At 41.6% G+C, this 16,248-nt stretch overlaps 1 long non-coding RNA gene across 1 annotated transcript in view; it reads left to right on the top strand.

Moving 5' to 3' along the window:
- The first annotated feature begins 673 nt into the window (after positions 1-673).
- The window catches only part of LOC113240760 (uncharacterized), an 84,777-nt gene continuing 69,202 nt past the window's right edge, over positions 674-16,248 (top strand). Inside the window, exon 1 of the long non-coding RNA XR_006411908.3 lies at positions 674-1,539. This is a non-coding gene — a long non-coding RNA (uncharacterized LOC113240760). The remainder of the gene's footprint in view (positions 1,540-16,248) is intronic.

Raw genomic sequence — 16,248 nt, 5'->3', positions numbered from 1 at the left:
AAGGGCATAGGAGTTTATGCATTTAGATGTGTGTTTCCAAATGGGTTTCTTAACGAGTGTTACTGATTTACAGGATCACCAATATTGTCCAGTTCCTGGAACCTTTAATCTCACCCGTTACAGCATATGATTTCATTGATTTAAAAAAAAAAAAAATTACAGCTGGGGCCTTTTCCCCTCTTACTTTGTAAAATCCCCTGTAGTTCCTCATAATGTTTGATGGATCCTCATAATAAAAAAGTTTAAAGTACAGAAAATGCATGAGCAACTCTCTTCAGCCAAAGACATTCCTTTTTATCCCTCATTTGCTTCCCGATCTTTAAAGACTTTGCCTCCCATGGGCTTCTCCAGGTGCTGTTTTCTCCTGCAGATTCCTCGATTCCTTAGGGTGTGATCATTCCTCCCACTACAGAGCCTACAGGCCATTGATTTCTCCTAGGAACCGGCCCCTTCCCTAGTACCTCTCAGAAGCCTGTCATCACTGCCCGTCTTGAGGCTTCGTTTTGGCAAATTGTGACCCCTTTCTCATTTTTTGCACAATTTCATGATGAGTTAGAAGAGCGATATTTTGCTGTAGGAGGTTTGCAGCCGCAGCCGAGTTTATGGCTAAATGGGCCTTAATACAACCTGGAGACACGGGATGAATTTCTGACACTGCATTTGAGTGCTCTGATCATGTTTGTGGTCGTCATGGTGTAGCCGAGCGGGAAAACCTAACCCGGTGATCCGTGCTGACCGGTGAAAATGTGTTCCCTTCAGAAACAGTGAGCCATCTCTGTTTCTGATTTAAATTATATCTGTAGCTATTTTAATTCCCAGGCCCCTGAGTTTCAGTGTGAATCTTATTTCCGAGAGTCCTCGTGGCACCAAGCCGCACCCGCTCTCCTTCTGAAAGTGTTGGTCCAGGGTACGTCAGGTTCCCCTGTCACACACCGAGACTTCTGTATAGTATCGTGTTCTTTGGTCTGTGGCATTTCCTCCCTCGCGTGCTTTTCCTGAAATATCGTATGCGTGCGTTTTTCACAGTGGCACAGCGTCACCCAACTCATACAACTGGAACAAGGTAGAGATGGAGAGACTAAGCGGATTACAGAATGGTTATCCAGAGGTCATCCGGAACCTAGTTGGCAAGAGATACTTCCCTGTCTGTTAGAGTGTACCGGTATGACATTGCTGCTCCGAGAAATCTGGAGCTCATTGCCGTTGGCCTGGAATACGGATTACCAATATTTGTAAATGCGCCCCGTCACATTTCCCTATAGGGTTTATGTCGCTCAGAATCTCACTAGAAAAGTAGATTTTACTTGTAGAGTCCCAGATGGTTTACCAGTAACGGTCATCTTCTGAGCCAGTTCTCCAACCTGGCCTAGAAACCATATTTATGATATCTGTAATCCTAATGCTAGCCAGGTAGTCCACTGCGGCACGCCTCCCCGGCGTTGGTAACAGGATCTGTGCACCTCGGTTGCATGGGCATGCCTCGGGAGACTTTCAGAAGCATGCAGTTTACTCTCTGTTGTTTATACGCTAAGGGAAAGGGTAAGTAAACATTTTACCTGACGTGCTATTTGTATTCTTGCCTGACGGAAACCCCTAGAGACAGTGTTGAGATGCAGATATGTATGTCGAGCAGAACAGCTTCTTTGTGTTTCCGAAATCATGGCAGGAAGGGAGCCTCTTGGTCGTGCTGCTCTCCCAATTGCAAGGAGGTGTTTGGAGAGGCTGAAATCCCAAGCTTACATTTCAGCTGCTCTGCCTTCCCCACGGAGTTTCCCAACCTGACGCTGTTCACGCGGGCGCTCAGTAATTCTTGTTGGGGTAGGGAGGGGCATTAGAATGTGTTGGCCACCATGGATGGCTTCTGCTGATTGGATGCCATGAGTGCCTTAGCACCTGCTGCCACTTGTGACAAAGCAAAATGTCCTCAGAATTTGCTAGTATTCCCCCAGGGTGGGTGGGGATAGAGTAACATCATCCCTGACCGAGTCCCACGACTTTAATAGATGCTTCTTCAAAAATCATGTCATGAGCTACTTTTTGGGACTTCAGTTATTTTCTTCTTACCTGTCTAGAACTTTGGTGTCTGATGTGGTAACCACTGGCCATTTGTACTCATTTAAATTGATCATAGTTAATTACAGTCACATGAAACAACTGGTCATTGTCCACCATCTACTACCAGATACTTCCTTCATTACCACGAGGTATATTGGACAGTGCTATTCTAGAGCTAACATTCTCAGCAGGAGATCTCACATCCGAGAGGAAAGCACAGATTCTTGGGGAGCAAGCAATCTTACTCTTGGTATTTGTCAAGCACAGATTACACAGAGTACCGAAGCATATAAAAGTTAAATGCATAGACAGCATAGATGGGGTATTAAAATTGTATGTAATTTGGGTGTATTACAGAAAATGAAGTTTGAAAAGCCTTTTCAGGAAAAACATTAGCACCCCCCCCAATTAAAGTTGAGAAACACTGATCTAAAAAGGTACTTGTTTCTCTCTTTTAAGATGTTCTTGGATTTTGAAGTGCCAGATTCAAGAATGCAAAATAGCAGCTTTAAGATAACTCTGGGATGACACACTCTTCTTATTCATTCCTATACTTCTAAAGGCTTTCAGATAATTTAAGGTAACTGAACGTGTGATTTTCCCTGAAAAGCAAAGAACAAATTCAGTGAAATTTTGCAGAAAAATATTTTATGAGATGTTAGAATCCCCTTACTGCACCATTATTATGACACAAAGGGACCCTGCTTGAAAACGTTAGATGTATTTTGTGTTATAACACTGATTTACTATGTTAACATTTTAAATTTAATAATAAGAAAAGAATGTTCTAAATAAAATAATGTTTTGATGATGAATTAATTAATACATTCAATGTAAACAAAAAAGAAGGTACCCAGCTCTTTCAATAGAAAGATTATTGTAATACCCATGCCTAATTATTTGCCCACCCGAACTTGACAAACGTGAAATCCTTGGTGTGTTTGGGGAAGCTGCTAGTTATTAGGTTTAAGGGAAGACTGAGCTCTGCTATTTGCTTTCAAAGGAACGAGCTCATATTCTCTGTCTCCGTGACCTGATCCATCACAGACCCATGACCTAATATTAGCCACTTAGATGTGCTCACCCAAGAATTTATTTCTGGAGCCGTCGACACAAAGTGTGGTGGACAGTTCATAATTTTGGTCAGCTACATCAGTTTTTAACATAAATCTCCTTGCTTTTTATTCCCCAATATCGGTAACTGTATTTTGTGCCCAAGATTCTTCTCTTAAGTATTTTCCATGACGTGCCTCTCCGGTAGGAGTTTTAATTTGTTATTATTATTATTTTTTTAATTTTGAAAGTTTCATGGGGCATCTGGGTGACATGGTTAAGCGTCTTCCTTCGGCTCAGGTCATGATCCCAGTGTCCTGGGATGGCTCCCTGCTCAGCGGGGAGTAGGCTTCTCCCTCTCCCCGGTGCTTCCGCTCTCTCTTAAGTAAATGAATAAAATCCTTTAAAAAAAAAAAGTTTCTTTCCTTTTTTTTTTTTTTTTCTTTCTTTAAGTAAGCTCTGTTCCCAGCATGGGGCTTGAACTCACAACCCCAACGTCAAGAGTCTTATGCTCTGCCGACTGCGCCCGGCAGGTGCCCTTCTGGTAGGAGTTTAGAACACCTTTACTTTGCAGCACTATGCTTTCTGGAACTCTGACCTGCAAGCTGTTGTCAAGACAGCCTCTCTCAGTTTTGTGTCTTCTCAGCTAGAGTCCCCTTCTCCGCTTTTACAGCCTAGAATGTTCCTCTGGGCACAGAGTTAGGGCAATCGTCAGACTCCCCTTATTATTTTCTTCTATCAATGATCACATTTCTGTCCTGACCGTCGTGCAATATCTGAATGCAATTGTTTCATACGTTTTGTCCAATTTTCTTGTTGTTTATTGTTTATTCCTTTTTGGATCTAAGGGATAAAGCACACCCATCCTTGTATATACTGTGATATAAATTTATAATCAATATCAGTATTGATATATCTGAGTGCCATCGTGTTTTTTCCTGTTCTGTCTAAGATGGCCACAGCAGTAACTCCGTAAGTCTTCACTCTGTTCCTTTTCTTTTTATAGAATTTCGGAATATAGAAAAACATCTTCCTTACTCATTGCTGCTCTCGGATGTCTTATCCTTAGGGCACTTTATTTGCGAGTATGTGCCCTTAAAATGTGGTAGTTATCTAGGTGAAATATCTTTATCTCGTGAAATTGTGGACTGATCATTTCGCAATCAAATTTGTAAAATTCACCCCATTTTTTTTAGAATACCAGATCTTGAAGGATTTTTCTAGGTGTAATTTTGACAAGAGGACAGTTTCATATTGTTCAAAGATAAAAATAACAAAATACTGAAAGTTCAACTAGATAAGGTTTATGTCTCAGGAAACATTTCTCGGTTTATACTATTGTCATTGCAAGAATCCTGCAGATAGCCAGTGGACTGTAAGCAAATTCTCTGGGGGCGCCTGGGTGGCTCAGTCGGTGAAGCATCTGCCTTTGGCTCAGGTCAGGATCCTGGGGTCTTGGATCGAGTCCCGCATCGGGCTCCCTGCTCAGTGGGGAGTCTGCTTCTCCCTCTGCAGCTCCCCTGCTCTCTCTCTCTGTCAAATAAATTAATAAAATCTTTTAAAAAATGCTCTGTATGGTTTTCCATGTATGCAGAGTACCCTACAGCAATCTCACACAGGTGGCAAAGATCACTTTTGAATATTTTGCCTCTTCTGGAACATTGTAAACCGATCTTCAGTGGCACGGAAGATACCAGGAAAAGGGAATGAAAGTTTCTATGTCTGAAATTGCTGGCTTGCTGAATTTCCAGGCTTTGTGATTGGGGTGTTCTCATTACTTTACATCTCCTCTGTTTGCTTATGCACTGGAATCCAGCCACAGCCCTGTTGCCCTGAGACCCGTCGAGGCGCTCCATCTTCTAACGTGGCATCTTAGAGCAGTGACTGGGCTTGTTTACTTCCCATCACGGGTCTCGAGATTCCTTCTTATTCTCATCGAGTAGACATAGTCCGACATCATAAAGCACTGGGTTATCCCGACGGAATAGACAGAGTGCAGTGTTCATCAAGATTGGGTCCCACGCATAACTGAAGTATATCCTTAAATGACTTTTATTTTTTTTTAAAGATTTTATTTATTTATTCGACAGAGATAGAGACAGCCAGCGAGAGAGGGAACACAAGCAGGGGGAGTGGGAGAGGAAGAAGCAGGCTCATAGCGGAGGAGCTTGATGTGGGGCTCAATCCCAGAACGCCGGGATCACGCCCTGAGCCGAAGGCAAACGCTTAACCGCTGTGCCACCCAGGCGCCCCCTTAAATGACTTTTAAAAGCTGCTTGAAGTTCGGGGCCATAAAACAGTATTTATTTTTTTGATGCAGTTCAAAATAAGAAAGCCTATAGAAAATGAAAAGATTACCAGAGCTGTTTTTCAAATCTTAAAAGTTTAGATTACCCTATAAATTTTAGATTCAAGGAAAAGCTGGGAAAATAGGTTACCAAAACAAGTCTCATGTCCGGAATTGGCTTTTGAAATACCTGCCTAAGAAAATAGTATGGATGTAATTGTTCCTTGTTTTGCACGGGCATGCTGCCGTTTTAGATAGATTCCTCTTTTGAAATGCATGGAAGTCTTTCTGAGACAGACACGGCGCAGCAGAAAGGAAGGTGCGTCTGAAACGTGAGGTTTGGTGATTTGGACACAGGATGGTGCCTGCTAAATTTGATTTTGGCCCGTTAGACTGAGGGTAAGGGAGAGCCCTCCCCTTGCTGCTCCTGGTGACCACACTAAGTTTTAGCATGGATGTGGCATCGGGTTGCTCTTTCTGGATTAGGGGAGGAAAATTGCAGTCATAGACTACAAGGCTTGAGAATAAAAATGGACAACAAAGGAGGGGAACAAAGTCTCAGACACCATTGACTAGGAGATCCTGTGGCTCCAATACCCAAAACGTATAGGCTCTAATGGAGACCGATGGCTAGCCTTTCCAGGAATTCCCCTGTGCATTGATGGTACCCATACTGCATTGTCCCCTTCACAAACCTGGGACCCAACCACTTCCTGCATTGACAAGGTTGGCTCTTGACCCATCTGAGCATCCTCACCCCCAGTCATACTTCCGGTGGCCATATCTTGATATCCGAACTGGCGCAGAACAGGAAGTTTCCATCCTTCATGGGTCCCATCATTCTTTAGTCTAAGAGAATTGAGAACATAAGGTTGAGAAAATATTCTAAGATGGTGAAAATTACGTAAATGAAATGATTTCCTAACTTCATAGCTGGGAATAATTATAAGCACTCAACTGCTTGTCCAGCCAACAGAATTTTCTGTATTTCCCATAATTATGTTAGTTGTTTAAGGAAGTATCAGGGCTTCATAGAAATAATGTTTATGGTCAGACACTTGGATCAGAAGGAAAGAGAGCTAAAACAGGTAACCTGTGGAAACCTTTCTTAAGCATTGGCAAGCATTCGTCTTAGGCTAGCAAGATAGCCCTTAGAGCAATATTTCTCAACTGGAGGTTACTTTCTCTGCAGAAGACATCTGTCAATGTAGGGAGACATTTGTAGCTGTGATATTGGGGAAGGGTACTTCTGTCGTCTGGTAGGTAGTATCCAGGGATTGAGCTCAACATTCGCATAACTCCCAGGACAGCCTGACTGACCACAAGGATTATGCAATTGACGAAATGTCAATAATGTCAAGGTTGGATAAATCACTGCATTAGGCAATTCAGTGGCAAGATAGTGAAACTAGACATTACCTTCAATTCCCTTCTAGTAGATGAGTACTTTCTAACTTCCTACATTTGCAAACATGTAAAATTCACCAACATTCCCTTCTAGAAAATCATGGCTTATAATCGTAGGTGCCCACTTTAGCCAAATCAGGACAGCAAAGATGAGTTTATTTAATATTCCTAATATTTAACCCAGATGCTTCCCACACTCATCCTTCCCTCCTATCATTTATTAATTGAAGTGACTTTTGCAATCTGTACCTTCTCTGTTCCAAGCTTTCTTGAAAGGCCTTTTCTTCTAAGAGAATCTTACATATATTTTTAATCCTTGGCTCCGTGAGTTAAAAAATAACTTCCCATTGATTTCCAGGTGCAAGATGATTATTTGTAATATCCACTTGTTTTCTTCTGGACGTCCCCTAGCTCATGCTATGTGTTCCTCAGAAAAATATTGGCTTCTTCTCCACTGGTCCAAATGGCATCCAAATCTGTCTGCTTGAGAATTCCATGAAAGTTCAAACCTCTTCCTCCCCCTGGTCTCCCCAACATTTTGGTTCCCACGGTAAATAATTCATATGTCTTGTGTTGCTCCTTGGCCCATTAACCTGTTATCCAGGACATAAGAGGTGTGTTCATCAAGACACACTCGTGGGCAGGTGACGGATGGTCTTTGGCCAATGTTTTACTCTACGATATGTGTTGTATGACATAGGTGTAAATGTATTGGTAGATCATGTATGTTTAGACCATAGGTATAACATATACGCATATGTATAAAATATATGTATGCCACATATCTTTATAAATACACCCATGATGTGTATATATGTGTGTATATTACATATATATACACACCTATGATATCTTTGTGTTTGCGGTAGGTATATGGCATACATACAGCTGTGTGTGTGTGTGTGTGAGATATATATGTGCCTTCCTGATCTGTCGGTATTGGAAGACAGGAATCACAATACAACTTACGGGAGGAGGGATCCTCGAACCTGTCAGCTCTCAGGAATAGCAGAGCAGGTGCTTTGGTTCATGATCCTGGCCTGCGTGAAGGGGCCCATGACGTTTTACCTTTCCTTCTGTATTTATTTCTGCTTTTCTTTTCTCTGTGGGATGTCTCCGTTCCTTCATTCTTACAGCTCACACATGTCTGCCGAGATTCCACCAATGTCTCTGGTGGTGCCTCTGACCAAGCGACTGGTGTCCTAAGTGAGCTAACTTCTTTGATGTTGTCCTCGTCTGTTGACTTGGCATTTGTAGCAGGAAGAGCGGAACGGATGCCGGCTGATGGTGTGGTAAAGGAGTATATTGCAGAGACACTGAAGAGCTTGCACAATCACCAGGAAAGGTGGAGAATCGTGCTTACAATGTCGGGGGGAGTGACGGGAATCCTTGGGAGATAGGTCCTGCACACGGGGCACTGACAGAGTCTGAGGAGGACACGACTGTCCTCAGCACAACGTGTGGCTGATGCAGCTACACCTCCATCCAAGAAGCACGGACACATGGTCCACTGGTCCCTGGGAACCGCATCTTGTGGCCACCGCTTCCATGGTGAGCAGGAATTTTCTCTGACATTCCTGATGTTGGATCCCTGTTGACAAACTCAGCATCCTCATGGTAGGTGTCTGGCCACAGACTCAGTCAAACTCTGTCTGAAAAGTGGAGGAAAGAACCACATGTTCTTTTGTTTTCTGTGCTAAGAGGTAGACTCTGCTACCATGACAGCACGCATGGTGGGGGTATCTCAATATAGGAAACGGGCTTTGTGCCAAGTGATTCCATTTGGATAATTCAGGGTAATCTCACAATATCCAGGCCATCCGGTTACTAACCTTAATTCCATGCGCACCTTTCATTTCCCTCTGCCAGGTCACGTAACAAATACACGGTTTTTGCAATTAGGATGTGGATGTCTTTGAGGCCATTATCCTACGGACCACAGTAGCTTGACTTATCAGTGATATCTTGGCTATACCAAATGGTATTTTGTATAAAGAGACGTAGATTTAGAGTAAGAAAAATGGTCTTGCATGCTGACTTTGGTATTGATTAGGCATGATCCAGGTCAATGAATAACCTCAATTAAATCTTCAGTTATGAGGATTCAACCACCTACTCCAATGTTGTTTTGCTAATCTTTAGCTAAGTGGTGTCTGCAAGAGGAATCTTGTGTGGCAGTTCTGAATGATGTAGGAACCAGATCAGTCTTGCTTTGAATCATGACTGTCCCTCTTCCTAATTAAGGTTAATAAGTTCCTGTGCCTATTAATCTCCATTTTCTCATCTGTATAATGGGTCCAGCCTTGTAGGACAGTTGTGAGACGTGAGTGAGGCAGTTGAAATGGAGATTCTAAGTGCCACGCTTGGTTCAAAGTGAATAAAACACCAGAAAATACCTACGTGTATTTAGTCCGCAATTTCTCAAGTGTTGCACTATGGATCTTTGAACCTGGGTAATTATTTTTGCTGGGGGTAGAGAGGGCTTTCCTATGCTTTCTATGATGTTTAGCAGCATTCCTGGGTCTTCACGTTAGGCCTGTGGCCTTCTCCCCTCAGCTGTGAGAACCACCTGAACCCCAGACATTACCAAATGTTGTCTGTGGGGGAGATTGCCACCCACTTCTGAAAATCCCTTCTCTAGACAAATAACCCGTTGGATAACCATATGTTCGTTACAATATTTAACTGTAAGTTATACATTTAACTCATATACAAAATGGTAAGTGCTCATATAGTCGCATGCTGTCTTACCAGTAGATAATATGTAATACGGGCAACCTCCTCCAGGCATGGAGAGAAAGGAGTAAATGTGAATTTTTTTTTTTTTTAACTTTGTTGTTGGCGGCAGATAAGTATCTGATTTATTCAAGACCAAAGAGCCCATGCTTAACATCCCATTTAGTTTGGGATATTTTCCCTTTTTTAACTTATCTACATTCATTTTGAGGCAATTACCACAACATTCTTATCAGTTTAACTTAATCAACTGTGTACATTCCTATTTTGTTAGAATACAAATCCAAAATAACAAGTGAATGGGGAAAGCTTATCTTTTTCACTAAAACCTATTACTTTTGCTCTTATAAACGAGCTTCAGGCTGAGCTGCCTAAATGCAAACCATATAGGAAAGCAAAGGCAGGCTCAATATTTCAATTGTAGGCTTCTTCGGGAGTGGGATGACAATGACCCCACCTCTCCACTTTGACCTTAAGGGGTATGTAAGTTAAGCACTCCAACAGGTGAGAATGAGACAGCGTAGGGGGCTCCTCGATTAAGTTTCACACAATTATATGGCTTATTGATTAGGTTCACATAGTTCAGAAAGATCACCCTCCAGTGGGCTTAGCAAATGGGAAAGTTTTACCAACCGTGAGCTGGACATTGGAATTATCACTTTGCTCAGTGTCCATTTACATTGATTGTGAAAGTCTTTCCCTGTAACCCAGGGAAGGGTTTTAACCCAGGTTAAAAGGCAGAGATGAGAATGTAGACCCCACTGAAATTTTCGACAATCCTCAGAGTTAAGAGATGGCCAGTTGCCTAGATGATGTCCAGACGTTGGCTGGGAGGCTGGGACACATCCCACATTAGTTAAAGTTGGGTGGTTTTTAATTGCAGAAGGATGGAGAGCTTCCAGAAAATACTAGACCCTTCTTGGTTTCTCCAGATGTTCATTTAAAGACTAGACCAGGGCCATAGGGCAATATGAAATGGATGAAGCTGAACAGGGACCTTCAAGGATGTCCAATTGAAAAGATAGAAGGTGACCCAACAGGCATGTGAGGGCACTGAGGGACACATGGTAAATGACAGCAAGCTAAGAAGCTTCCCGACTGGTAAGGGTCTCAGTGATCAAGTCATAATCCAGGGAAGTTACACTGTCTCAAGGGAATGTGATCAAGTGTCTTCCAGAAAAAGGTCATGTTCTAGGAGAAAAGAGTTTGGACCCTGGAAAGGTTACCAACAGTGGACAAAAGCCCAGGAGAATGTGAAGAAATCACATTTGAGAACAAGGGTACCCTGGGGGTTATCTGGGCTCAGGAATAAGAGACCTGGTTTTGAGCATTGGATCACCAGATCCAAGCTAGAGTTGCATCCAGAATTTAGGGAAACTCTCATTTCATCCTCAAGATAACGTTTGGCAAACTGCCAGAATTTTGTCTTGGAAGTACTCCAGGCATCAAGTCACAGTATGGACAGCATGAACTGGACTTGCATTTAGATCTCAACCCAGAGACTTGAAAATCAGTCTGCTAAAAATGCAAGGCTGATAATGGTTCAGCATTTAACAAAGCCTCTGCCGTTACCTTCAGATGAAGGAAGCGTCGCTTTCCCACCTGATCCCTATGTGAATTTATTTTTCAAAACAGACATAGCCTTCGGTAAGATTTTATTTTTAGTATCATCTAGACTCGAGATAAAGCATCCTCTGCATAGGAATATAAAAATAGAGAAATCCATATCAGTGTGGGATTTCTTTGTCAGTTAAATTATTAGTATTATTCTCATCTCTCAAATAGGAAAGTCAAAAACTGTAAATAGGCCAGAGTCACTGAACCACAAAATGCATTCTGAATGAAAATAACCTTTATTATCTTGCCATGGGAAAGTAAAAATAATTAGTATATGGGTGTTTGTCAGGTATCGTCTGTAAGGGGCCTTTAGACCGGCCTAATAATAACAATGTTGAAAATTAGAAATGCGGAAGTTCCAACGATAGTCAATAGAAGAGGAGAGCAGGGAAGAATCCATTAGCTTGGAACAAAGAAAGATAAGTGCACATTGTCCCTAATGCATTTACTCGGTAGGCTAATCCTTCATTTTGTCCACTGAAGATGATTTGCTGGCCAACTGCTCCAAGCTTCAAGCTAGCAGCTGTGGCCTTCAAATAAGAAACACACATGCTCCAAACCTCCAGCTTCTCCTAGTGGATAAATCACCGTGAGGGCTACCAGCGGCTGACAGGAAGTCAAAAGGCAATGCTAAGGGGCAGCTTCCAGGGGAGAAGTGGAATTAGGTATGATTCGCCGTCCACCTGACCTTTGGCAAAGTTTGGGTTAGCAGATTCTTGGAGGAAGAAGCCAGTGACGGAAGGGGATTTAGTCTGTGTGGGGTCATCCTGGCTCACTGCCATGGTGACAGGGATTGTACTCACAGTGTAGTTTCTGAAGGTCAAGGCAAGTTTTATAGAAAGGTAGCTTTTTTAACCCTATGTAGATGTACATCAAGGCAACAGCCTTCTTGGGCACTGGAAAAGCAAGCAGGACTAAAGTTGAATGCAGAGAGGCAGTCAAGATCACCCCAAGGTCACACCTCTCTTGTCTGAGTCAGAAATGCCCATTCTTCCTGAGGCAATGGCCCTGTTGTGTCTTAGTAGCTGATTTGTGATACCTCTCAGGTGACAGAAAGGCTGAACAGCTTGGGCCCACACAACAGAAGAAGAATGTCCTAGGGGTGCCAGCTGGCTCAGTCTGGAAAGCATGTGACTCTTGATCTTGGGGTCATGAGTTCAAGCCCCATGTTGGCTGTAGTGATTACTTACATACATATATAAAGAATGTATATACTAACATTGTACTCAACATTACAAAATTTATTACAACACTACAATTATACAAAATTCATTTTGTATATATACATTACAATTATACAAGATTAATTTACAACATTACAATTATATATCAATTTTTTATTTTCTTCTTAAATGACCACATCTTTTTTTTTTTTGATGTAAAGTTCGATGATTCATTAGTTGCGTGTAACACCCAGTGCACCATGCAATACGTGACCTCCTTACTACCCATCACCAGCCTATTCCATTCCCCCACCCCCCTCCCCTCAGAAGCCCTCAGTTTGTTTCTCAGAGTACATAGTCTCTCATGCTTCATTCCCCCTTCTGATTAACCCCCCTTTCTTTATCCCTTTCTTCTCCTACCGATCTTCCTAGTTCTTATGTTCCATAGATGAGAGAAACCATATGATCATTGTCTTTCTCTGCTTGACTTATTTCACTTAGCATTATCTCCTCCAGTCCCGTCCACGTTGCAGCAAATGTTGAGAAATCGTTCTTTTTGATAGCTGAGTAATATTCCTTAAATGACCACATCTATTTAGTAATGTGAAGCCTGTGAGGCACCGCAAAACTTGACCAACTTTGGAATCAGCTTGTACTCACTCAACCTGTTCCACTTGGATTTTTCACAGAGCCCCAGACTCAGCTTTGCAGGAAGGTAGCATGATTTAACATTGCAACTCGGAACACCTGCCAGCACATTGTTTGCTGACATCTGACAGAAGTCAAATGTTTCTGTGTTTCCCTCAAAAATTTAAAATATCTTATGATGCCTCTGTAGGTCATACAGCCTCTGTCGACGTGACCATGGAACTCTGCTATTGGAGCAAGAAAGTGCCAGAAACAGTATATAAACTAGTGGGTGTGGCCACATCCTAATAAAATCTTATTTGTAAATTTGCTCAGAAATTTGTAAAATTTCTGTTTAAACACGCAGGTGATGTGATTCATTTGGCACATAGTCCATAGCTTGTCTACCTTCGTGCCCACACTTTCTGTCCTGTGTTGTATATGACTATCTCAAAGATGGACACTGCCATGAATCCTCATTGTTTCACTTAATTCCTGTAAAAATCCATGGTTATAATATCTGCATTGTAGAGGAAGGATTTGGGCTTAGAGATGGACTTGCTGAAGGTCGAATGGTTAACCATGCCACCTGGCTAATACTTGGGTTCAAATTCTAGCAAATCGGCAAAGCCCCAGGTCTTTCCAGTGTACCATATTGAGGTGGAGTCCGGACCTGGGATCCCAGTAACTTGCTCTTAAACTCTGTCGAGTATATTAGCTTCTCTGGGATACATTCATGGTTTAGACAGAGCTAGTCATTTTCGCTTACCCTCCAGGCACCTTCCAACTACAGAAAGGTCACAGATGTGAAAGATTCTGGAAAAGCAAGGCTATCGAAGTTGTAAGGTTCTTCCTCTCAAGAATGGCATCTTCATTCCCTTTTTCTTACCCACGCGGGTTTTTGCCCACAGCTATCCATGTTCAACAAGTTTTGCAAACTGTTTTGTCAGAGGATCGTTCAGTGTTGTTATTATTCACATCTCGATGTCTCTTCTTCCTGCACAGTGCTGACGTTTATTGATTCCTTGTCATTTCTAAATTCTTCATTTTTGACTACCACAAATTCTTCTCTAGGGCCCATTTACTCCTCTGATCATAGTTTGACTTATGGGGACTAAGTAAGCTATCTTCCTTTGGTTAGACAAAACAATTTTCCATTTCAGAAAATATTTCATTTCTTTTAGCCTGTTCTCAGAGTACTTTTATTTTCTTAATTGCTCAGGATCCCTACAGCATACAACTGAGAGGAAATACCACAGATTGCCAATTCCGTAATAAGAAAGTTAAAAAAAAAATCACACATAAATCCAAATAACATTTTGGTTTGCAACTTAACTAAAAAATTGGGGAGATTGCTACAATACTTTTTTTATAATACTCTTCATAGTATATAACATGAATATAGTTATAAGCATAAACCTGATATAATTAGAGAGGTTTTCATTCTAATTAGATATTTAAAATTTTGTTTGCAAGTGCCTTCATTTCTCACATTTATTAATAGCAACTGTTGGATTCACATGCTTGCCCCGTTCCTTTTAGAACTCCTATGTAAATATAAAGAAGTGAATGTTAGTGTATAGTGGCAGTGATATAACCATTTAGATCTTCCCCCAAAGAAAAGAAGAATAAAAATGATAAGGAGAAAGAACAGGAGGAGAAGAATAAGGAGAAGGAGAAGGAGAAGAAGAGGAGGAAGAGGAAGAGGAAGAGGAAGAAGAAGAAGAAGAAGAAGAAGAAGAAGAAGAAGAAGAAGAAGAAGAAAATGTCTGTGGGAAATCAAAGAAAACAGGAAATGAAATGGTAAATAAATAGTCACGTTGATTCTGTCTGATTCCCATTGCCCTCAATTTATTACAAATGCTGAGATTTCTTGAAAATGGTGTAGATATAGGCTAGTGCCAGTGTTCACTGCTATATTAAAATCTTCCCTTGGTCAGATTTCCTTTGCACAGGGAATGCTAGGCAACCTGGTGTTGGGTATGATAGCCGAGGGGTGATGGATGGCTCTGGACACCATCAGTCCTTAGCAGCCGTACTCACTTCCCCTTTTGAAGACTGAACTTGTGTAAATCAAAGGCTACTCGGAAATGAAACACCCTTTGAATTTATATCTTCGTGTGTGGATCGAAATGCATAATATAGTGAAATGTACCTTGATGCTGATGCCACCCACTGTTATAGTAATTTGGCTCAAAATATCTAAAAAAAAGAAGGAGGAGAAGGAGGAGAAGGAGAAGGAGAAGAAGAAGTAGTTTTCATTCACTTTACTCTCCTGAGTTTGTGCCAATAATAGAATAGGTTAACATGAATGATAAATCACAAAATGGTTTTGGCGTTTGAGAGGAAGTTTATAAATGGCAGCCTGGGAGGTAGATAGTTTATCTTCATAAATGAACATTATTGACTAGCCTTTCCGGAAATTTGAGGGATGGAAAAAATGGAAGATATACACTTCTAAATCATGCAGAAGAGTGATCAGTTGGGTATGTATATTAGTTCCACATACTTGTATGCAATGTGTACTATGTGTAAAGCAGAGTTAGGAAAGAATCGGAGAGAGTAGTAAATACAAAAGGAATATTACTGAGATTTTCTTCTTAGGAAACCGGGGGGGGGGGGGGATTGGATTTGTGAAAATCTCTAAACCTACGGAATGAATGAGAACATGGTATCATACAGCCCCATCGCTGAATAAGAATGCTGTGTGCATTGTTGATGGTAATGCCACTCCTCCCGTGTATGTGCTTCTTGCCATAGACTTTGGAGTTTTTTTTCACTAGAGACAAAGTACATGTTCCCGTGTACTTGGTTGTGCTTGGTCATGTAACTTGTCTTGATCAATGGGGTGCAAGCAAGGCTTGTGGTATGTTTGTGTGATAAGATGTGCCTGTTTCAACTTTTGCCATAGCCATGAGAAGGAGGTGGCCCAGCTTGCTGATCCCTCCAAAGACTGTGTGAAATATAAGAGTCCTGCCCGGGGAAGTGCAGCTGAGACCCGCTTACCACCAGATGACCCACAGACAGAGGAGAGAGAATAAAGAGTTATTCTATTAAATCACTCAGGGTTGGGAATTTTGTTACATAGCAAAAGCTGACTGATACACCCATGTGTGTATCATCTAAATTTCACTAATATCAGCCCTTTTGACATATTGTATTTGATTTTTAAATTAATTTTTTGAAGTAAATTAGAGATATCATTGCATTTTATTCCAAAAATATCTTTCAGGGGTGTCTCGCTGGCTCAGTCTGTGGTGTGTATGACTCTTGATCTCACGGTTGAGTGTGAGCTCCACATTG

Source organism: Ursus arctos, chromosome Y (genome assembly GCF_023065955.2).
Source record: "Ursus arctos isolate Adak ecotype North America chromosome Y, UrsArc2.0, whole genome shotgun sequence".
Lineage (NCBI taxonomy): Eukaryota > Metazoa > Chordata > Mammalia > Carnivora > Ursidae > Ursus > Ursus arctos.
Note: the sequence above shows the minus strand (reverse complement) of the source record. Positions and strands in the feature narration are given on the sequence as shown.